The following is a 9,450-nucleotide window of genomic DNA, read 5'->3' on the forward strand; positions in this document are numbered from 1 at the left end:
CTACTCCACTAACTTCACATGTTTAAAAGTATCCTATTTCTATAGAGAAGAGATATAAAAGGCATTCATGTAAAATCTATCAGAAACATTTAGCTGTATTTAGTGCTTTGGTAAACACCATTTAAGTAACAGGCTTACTCCTAAGTTATTTATTCACAATAATGATAAGATTGGTACTTGTTCTACAGGAACATATGTTCTAGAGAGAAGGCAGACAGAAATACAAATGAATCAGTTCAATACAGTATGATCATTGAATTAATGGAAATACATACAAAGAGAGTGAAAGCAGACAGAAAGAAATCACATCCCTGCTTGAGGGAGTTAAGGAAAACTTTGCAGAGAAGAGTAAATTTGGTGACTGAACACAAAGTCTGAGCATATTCTAAACAAAGGGAATATGCAAAGGCCTGACAATGTATGAGCTCAGGACAAGTTTGTGGTTAAATATTGCCAAGTAAATATAATGGAGGTATTGGGATAGATCAGACTGGACAGCTGGACCAAGCTATATCACAATGAATCATATGTGAAGGACTTTATATGTTTATAAATGAGAAATTCTGGAAAAACATTGCATTTTAGAAAACAAAAGATGTAGAATAGAGAATGAACAGAACAATATTTTAAATGGAAAAAAATGTGGGTAGCAATATTTGAAAAATGAGGGACCTGGATGTATCTAAGATGCCTCAAAGGTTTCAAGTGGAAAAATATATGGAACGGACTGAGATGTGAGAATGTAAGAAGAAAAACTGATTTGAGGAATGGAAAGAAAACGTAGTGATTAATTCAGTTTGGGACACACTGAATTTGTATTTATGTTTCATTTGAGTAAAGATGTCTAGCAAGAGCTCAAAATAAAGTTTTTGATCTGTGATTCTTCCCACTTTCCTAAAATTGTGTGACACAAACTGGTCAAAGAAAACATATAGATTGAATTGAAAAAAGTGAGGATTAAGTGGTAGGGGATAAAGGAGACAGCTAGAAATAACCTTTCTGAAATCTCACATGTTTATTTTTCTCGGTGCTTGAATCCCTCACGTGTTTCCTTAGTTTCCCTGTGAAGAATGCCTATCTTATTACTCACTAGAGCTTAAACTTTGTGAAATCAAGGGTTTTGCTTTATTTATATTTTAGAGCCTACAGAAGTTACAGCAATGTGTATAGTTAGGAATCTCAATAAATTATAGATCAGAATTTAGTCCTTACTTCAGTTATCTACATGTGTAGGCAATAGGAGAATTGTGTGGTATCAGGATTTGCTAGCATAAGAATTTAACTTAGAGAACAACTAGATACACTTAATTCCCCAGCTATGGAATCTATAACAAAGAGATTTAGTCATGTGATCAGGATTATGCAGGAGGTAGGCATATCTGAATATACTAACTGGAAGTGGCTGGCCATTGTCCTGCATTGTTCTGATATGCTCTTTTTAATCATCTTTGAAAAGTTAAGAAAACCTAAAAGTATACCTTCAAAGTATTCTTTGTTAGAAATAAATTTCTGACCCTGTAACAGCTTGGTTTAATACCACTTTTGGCCTCACAAACAAGAGAGATAATTTGTTTGGTTCCCTCCATGGTGATAAGGTCAAAAGGACTTATTAAAATATCAATGTCCATGGTCAAATTTCTGAACCTTTAGAGAATCTGTGACATCTTGTCAGCAGAGTGCCCAAGAAGGTCTGTGTGCAATGTAACCATACACATTCAATGAGACACAATTTCACATCGTCAGATAATAAACAAACATATCACAATTCTGATTGTAACTGAGCTCTGTCTTGGCACTCAAGTCCTGAAAAAACATTTATCTGCCCTTAAGTTTTACTGTTTATGTTTCTCCATTGAAATTCCATTCTCACTTTAACCACACCACAATACAGATTACCTGACTTCTGTGATGCTAATTGACATTCCGGAATTATTACTCAATCTTTTAGACTTTTCCTGCTTGCCTTCCATGGCCCTGGTCATAAAGACATATGGATATTTGATTTTGGTTTGGAACATTCACTTATGGTAATAATTCCAGGTCTGTTTTTATACCTGTAAATCATTTTTAGTCCCAAAACTCTATTTGGAAGCATGCTCCCCTACCTTCCACTAAAGCCTTGACCCTATTCCCAGATCAGACCCATGCTTATATATTCATTCCTGTTTTGCTCCATCTGCCAACTGTCATAAAACCTTGTGCTTTACATTCAACCAGATTTAGCATATGGTTTCTTAATGTTTATTAATTCAAGAGGCTGTTCCAAGTGAAGAGACAAACATTTCATGAAAGATCAAGGATCTGTAGAAAACTAGGCAAGTAATTGGCTTATATATCTTTGTTTCAGAATGTGTTTACTGAGAGGACTACTTACCCATTTACAGAATAATAGCACCACAGATTCAGTAGCATTAAATTGGCAAATTAGATTGCTTTGTAGGTCAGGAAGTCTGTATTGTAGAGATTACCAGGATATTAAAATGACATTTGTGATCAAAAGAAAAGACAACTAAGAACATGACTAGCACAATTTACTGTGATGTGGGATGACATTATTCATAAATATTCTTAATCACAGCATGCTACCATTTCCAACGCAAGACCAAAAACATACGTAGTTAATTTGGATTCATTTTTATTGGCTCCCTTCATTTTGGCTTTAACTTTTAATTTACTCTTGATTGTATTTATATTTAAGTAATTTGTCATTTGCATGATTTACTAGAAAATAACTTGATTTAGACTCTATCTCATATAACCACTTTTTAAAGAAATTACACTTTTTTTCTGCTCCATACTTATTGTATTACAAATATGGTGTGAACTGTAAATGGTTTATGAATATGCTTGTAAAATATACATATGTTTTCTTATTTTTCAAGTTACCTGATCATAGATACAGTTCTAGAGACTTTGGGCAATATTCTAATGTGAAAGTTTCTAGAATACCTGTGGAATTCTTTGAGAATGCACAGGAATCTTTAGGAATCTTGGAGGATAAAATGTTTATTGAACACCAATAGGTTAGTGTCATCAGAAGCTTATACCAGTTCAATAAATCTCCAATAAAAGTGGAATTTTACAAAGTTGACAATAATGGTAAACAAATAACAAGGAAAATAATGGAAAAAAAAAGAAAAGAATTTTAGGGCACTAACCATGTATAATTTCCTGATTCACAGTACTGCATTTGATACAATGATGGCTGAAGACTGATGAGATGGAGAGGATCTTGAAATTGGTGTGTGTGGATCTGTGTTCTGGGCTGAGCTCTGTCACTAATGATCTCAGTGAACTTAAGCAAGTCACTTAATCTCATAAGTTCTTCATCTTTAAAAATTGGTCAAACAATTTCTTGGATAATTTCTCTGATTATAGCTTAAATTGTGTTTCCTCAAAATTCATATGCCCATGCCCTAACCCTCAGTATTTCACAGTGTGACTGCATTTGGAGACAAGACATTTAAAGAGTGAACTAAGATGAAATGAGTCAGTAGAGTGGGTCCTTATCCAATATGACTGGTGTCTTTATGAGAAGAAGAGATTAGCAGGGGGAGAAGGAAATAAAGAGATAGAGAGAAGCCAGACACATGTATGCAGAGAGAAAAATGTGTGACCATACCACAAGAAGGGAGCATCTGGAAGACAAGGAGAGGGAACTCAGAAGAAATCATACCTGTTGACACCTGGGTCTTGCAGTTCTACCCTCTAGAACTGTGGGAAAATAAATTTATGTGTTTAAGGCATGCAGTCTATGGTATTTTGTTATGGCAGCCCTAGCAAATTAATAAACCCCTTAGCCTTTAGAAATATGTAATCAAATACTCTTTGAACTATATTTCTTGACTAGATTTGGGGATAGAAAATGACATGGTGAAGATTCATTTTAGTGGCATAAATACAAATGACTTACAGAAAGAGAACTAAAGGCATTTACTTCAGTCCATATTTAACATATCATGGCAGCATATATGTCTCCCTAATCTTATACCTCTTGTCCAATAGAAACCAGAGACACAAAACTAAAAGACGTTTTCTCTTTCAATAGATAAGAGAGTATTTAGTGAAACCTTCACAAAGTATAAGTTTAATGCAACCCTAATGTCTAATGTAATGAGTGATTGATTGGCACTATGATTCTAAATAACTGTAAAATGTATAACCTCTACAGAGATTATTCCATCATCGAAAGTTATCTCCATTGTGTGGCATGGCCACTTTTAATGTTTCCTCTGATATGTTTATATCAAAATGTATGTAGAAATGTTTACCTTTAATTTATTACTAAACATTTCATACAAGTGGACAATAGTAGAATATAACTTAAAGCACATTGACCGTGTCAGAGTTACTCAGGAAAACAGAAGCTATGCTATTTTAACTGAGGGACATTAATTATAAGAAATTAAATTCCTTAGACTTTAAGATTTTGTTAGAAGATTAATATTAGCATGGAACACTGGGGTAGCAGAAAGATAACTGTAGGAAGCACCTACCATTCTAAGGCTGAGGGAACCCTATGGAATTATCAGAACCTAAAAGACAATTACTTCTTGGTGTTGCTTATACATGGACTATATATTTTTTTAATGTCAAATGCATAGAAACAGGGAGTAGAAAAGTTGTTGCCAGGGGTGTTGGGAAAATAGAGAGAAGTTGGTTAAAGCATACAAACTTTCAGCAATAAGATGAAAAAGATCTGAGGATATAATATACATAGCCTATATATCATATCATATATGTAATTACTTTACAAAAAGACCTAATTACTAAAGCAATAAAATTTAATAATTCTTTTCTACAATATCTCTTATAAATTTTAGATCATAACCTCCTAAAACACTATCAATTTGTTTAATACTCTTGACTAAGCTAATATTGTTAAAATAGAAACTCAATTTGATTTTAATGACTTTTTTTCCAAGAATAAAATAAATGTATGCTGATTATTTAGGAGTCAGTAGACTAAATCTATAGCTTCTAAAAAATGACTTTGTTACTATATGGAAATGATAATAAAATTATTTGAAAACTTAAGCTAGCAAAACAAAGCAATATACTTTTAAAAAATGAGTCAGTAAATACTAGAGGAAATTGATTTTACCAAGTTTAAAACCAGAAAGGGAGTTATTTTTTATTAAATTAAGATTGTGGAGACATTCATCTATAATTATAATTTCGGGCTAGTCTTTTTTTTGAAACAGATGTACTACAGTATTTTCAAAATTTGAAATATGTATAATATAGTCTTTAGAAAGGTATTAATAAATAATTATTTCTAAAAGTTTCTCAAATAAGGCATATCACATATTTTTGGCAACCCTCTAAAAGAGATTGTATTTATTTTCTAACTATTGTAAAGATTCATCTACATTCACTTTAACTTTGCCATTTTGAATATTTTGTTTCAATGTCCTGGCAGAAGAAATTACTGAAAAGAGCTATAGAAGACATTTGATGTTACACTTTTATTTGGCAAAAATGCTGTCTCCTGTGTGAATTAAAAACCAATGTCATTGTGTATTGAGTTATTTTTTAATATATTATATGCTCTCTCTGTCTCTCAAGATTTTTTTTTTTTTAATGACTGCAAGGACCTACATTAAAACCAAAACAATAACAAAAAAAAATCTGTTCTCAGGTAGGTACAGAAACACATTTGCTTCATCATTTCTTCACTGAAAAACACCCTTTGCAGTGTACCTAGAATATTTTTCTAAGAAATAGATTTGTATAAGACTTCTCCCAGAGTGCATTAGATTAATCTCAACACATTTACTAGAAAAACAGCACTATCTTATAAAGAAATGCACTTTTCATCATAAAGATAATAATAAAATATTATTGGAAAACATATGTATCACCCTATTAACTGATGAATTGAAATAAAAGACATAGTCTATAGAAGTTCACTTAATATCTATTTTATTGTTACTTGTAACCCATGAATTAAAAAATATATATTTTTGATCATATGTAAATTAAACTTGATCTACTAATTTCAAATAATTTTAAAATAACAATACACATTCTGGTCACAAAGCCTAGAATTTGAACAATATTATCTTTTGTAGCTTTGGGGGGAGGCACCCCCAAATGCTATGGCCTCAGAGTGAGTTCTGTGATTAACATGATAGAAAAATTAATACAGGCTCTATATGCCTCACGACCAAAACATTGATTTTTTTGGTCTGTTTGCAGTATGGGGAATACATATGTGGAAAAGAAAGAAAAAAGAAAATCCAAATGCAGCGACTGTGTGTGTGTGTTTTAATTTAAATCTCCATTTTCTTTCTCTTCTCATTTGACATAATATCTAGTAGAAATGTAGTTCATAATTAGATCTCTGACCAACCAATGAAAAGCAACAAGAGAAACTGGTCACTTACAGGCCAAAGATAACTCTAAGAGGAAAGAGAAAGACAGAAGGAAAAATGAAAGAAGAAAAAATTAGAATAAAAAAAGAAGCAAAGGAGAAAGGAAAGAAGGAAGGGAGACAGAAAAAAAGAAAGTGAAAAGTGGATGACTATATTCCTTTTTCCTCTCTTTTTTTTTTTCTGGCTTTGCAAGTTAATTTGTGACAATTGATGTATACATAATTGAATGATAACTCAGAGGCAGAGCAGATTGGCAGAAGTGATCATAATCCCTAGAGACTGTGCTCCTCTGGGTTGGTTTTGTCTCACAGTTATTCCTTTAGAGAGAAGATCCAAAGAGACTTGCTTGAGGATATTCTCACAATAGAAACCAATCCCTTTCTCTACAACTGAGCTAGGAACTAGAAAGGCAAATCTTTCTTTACATATTATTCTAGAGGAAAGTGAGATGGGGGCTGGGGATATGTGTAGTGTGTAATTAACTACTGTTAAAATAATTTAATTTTGTGCCAGTGGCTAATATTCTTATTTTGGAAGCATTTGAATTTAAATACCAAAACCATTATTAAATATTTCTACTGGTTGGAAACACACCAGTAAAGTTGCAGTCATCAAAAAATTATGTAGACATTAATAAAAATAGGTTGAACTTTTCTATAGTGCATCATATATGCTTATCACTAAACTTGAAGTCTGATTGAAAAGGAAATCTTTATTTAAGAATTTTATTATGAACTTTTCCAGTAATCATTTATTTTGATTTAATTTTTATTTGTCTTTGGAAATTTGAAAGTTTCTTCAAGAAAATAAGATAGCCGCAAAGGATTTCCCCTTTGTCCTCTTGTCACAGCTGGGTGTGGGACATTATCATAACCTGATGTATTGATCTACTTTTTAAAATATTTCAAAATTAGGTGTTACATTTTAAACAATTACTGAAAATTAAGGTCCCAGATATTTAATATTGCTAGGATTCTACGTCTCAACATTAATTTTACCTTATGAGATAAATCATTTCAATATTGCCTGATAGGTCTTATATTTTGCCTTTGCATTTAATATTTTATATTGGAAAAAACATAGAGTAAGCCAAATTACTGTAATTAATTGGTGAGAAAAAAAATGTCATCCAATCTGTACATATTGTGATAAGTAAAATGGGAAGCATTGTTAGTAAAAAATGTGCTAAAGGAAATATTTATGCATCCATTTTTTAATTCAGTTTTGAAGAACTCCAAAAACCTTATAATTTATTGGTTAAGAGAACAAAGAAGATTTAAATCTTGACTATACTATCTGTTTTGGGTTTTTTTTTTTTTAATCTTTTACATAATTACTCTAAGCCTCCGAATACTCATAATTTTAAAAAGATAACACTAATAAGAATAAAACAAATAGATAATATTTATTATCTATTTCTAAACCTGTCCAGAGAATGACTTAAACGGCAAGGATTGTGCTTCTTTTTAAGAGTGAGATTAGTAGATATTTTTATATAATATAAAAAAATTATAATGTTGATATTAATGAATAACAAGTAGAGTTATGTATAATTAATGAGATAATTTATTATTATTATTATTGTATAATGGCTTTCAAACTAATTTTATAACAAATATTTTCCAAGCTGTATAAAATTAGGAAGTAGAAGATTATATTTTATTACATTATATTTTTCAAACATAGATTATTTACCATCAATTTGTCATTCTTGTAATATGAATTAGTTTTGTCCAAAAACAAAAGCCTTAGTTCTTTCTTCCTATCCACTCCAATTCTCTGAATGTTCACTTTTTGATTAAAATTAAAACTGGATTAAAAGCACAGATATCACAAGAGGCTGATTCTTGAGCTATTCCCTGCTGTTTCTACATCACAGATTTCTTTTTTAATTCTTCCTAGATTTAGAATAATATGTTTCTTACTTCTATTCCTCAGTGCCACTTTTTGAGTTGTCTCAATTGTAAGTCAAACAAACTGGCAGTTTTAGATTAGGGGAGGACTCTTGAGATGGAATAAGTAAACTAGGAATCTTCAGAACATCTTTTTAATCAGCTATCTTCTCCCCTTTCTATAGCTAAATGAAAGTAGCAGCTATCGACCTTTTTATGTTAGCGTGACCACCATGAGTCACACTATTAATCATTTTCATGGTGATATTTTAGCTTAAATTAATATTGTATTTTATTTTAACCTCAAGTTTCACTTGAATATCTTTTCCATTGATTATTGTTATACTATACTGTTGTGTATAAATAACTTAATAAATACAGGGATCATTGGCATATATTTCTGTATGACAGATTAAAGAATTAGAATAAGCGATGTATACATTTGTTGACCACTAGTTAATATAACAAAAGGAGTTATTTCAGTGGTAAACATGACATGGTTATTTCCCAGTGAAGCATAGCATGCATAAAAGAGAGTAAAACAAGTTAGTAGGCAATTACTCTAAGTGTCCGGGAAGTAGAGATCACATAGAAGAGTCATGTCCTGTGGACACTTTCACTTACATAGCAGGGAGGGATGCAGTTGGCAGTCACCTAAAGGATTCACAAAATAAATTACACATACACTAAACTCTTAAGATAAAAATGGAGTTAGCCAGGCAAAGAAGGTGGAGAGTTTTGCTGGGATAGAAAACAGTAGGTTCAAGCTGTCAGAGGCTAGAGAAAGAGCATCACCATCAAGGAAGTGAAAAGAAATCTCTGTGGGGACATGCAGAGAAGTAGTTGTGAGAAAAGACGGTGAACGTATAAGCAGGAACAGTACAAAAATGATGGTGGCAATCATGTAAATACTTTGCATTTTAGTCTCAGTTTACTGGTTTATAGATCTTTTCTTGCTTCTGGAAAAAGCTATGCATGATGCTAGTTAACAAGGACAATCAGGTTTTAGATATTCTAAAGCAGTCAAAGAAATGACACACCTATCAGATGAGTCGTTTACAGAGAAACATAGAAAATCGGCATTTATTAATGTCATTACATTTTATGCTTATTTTATATTGCTAAGAAATTTTAAAAGTAATTCATAAATTTTAAAAAGAGGATGAAAATAAACAATTTCT

The sequence above is a fragment of the Aethalodelphis obliquidens genome, unplaced genomic scaffold (genome assembly GCF_003676395.1).
Source record: "Aethalodelphis obliquidens isolate GAN/ISIS:26980383/991018 unplaced genomic scaffold, ASM367639v1 scaffold1, whole genome shotgun sequence".
In the NCBI taxonomy this organism is placed as follows: domain Eukaryota; kingdom Metazoa; phylum Chordata; class Mammalia; order Artiodactyla; family Delphinidae; genus Aethalodelphis; species Aethalodelphis obliquidens.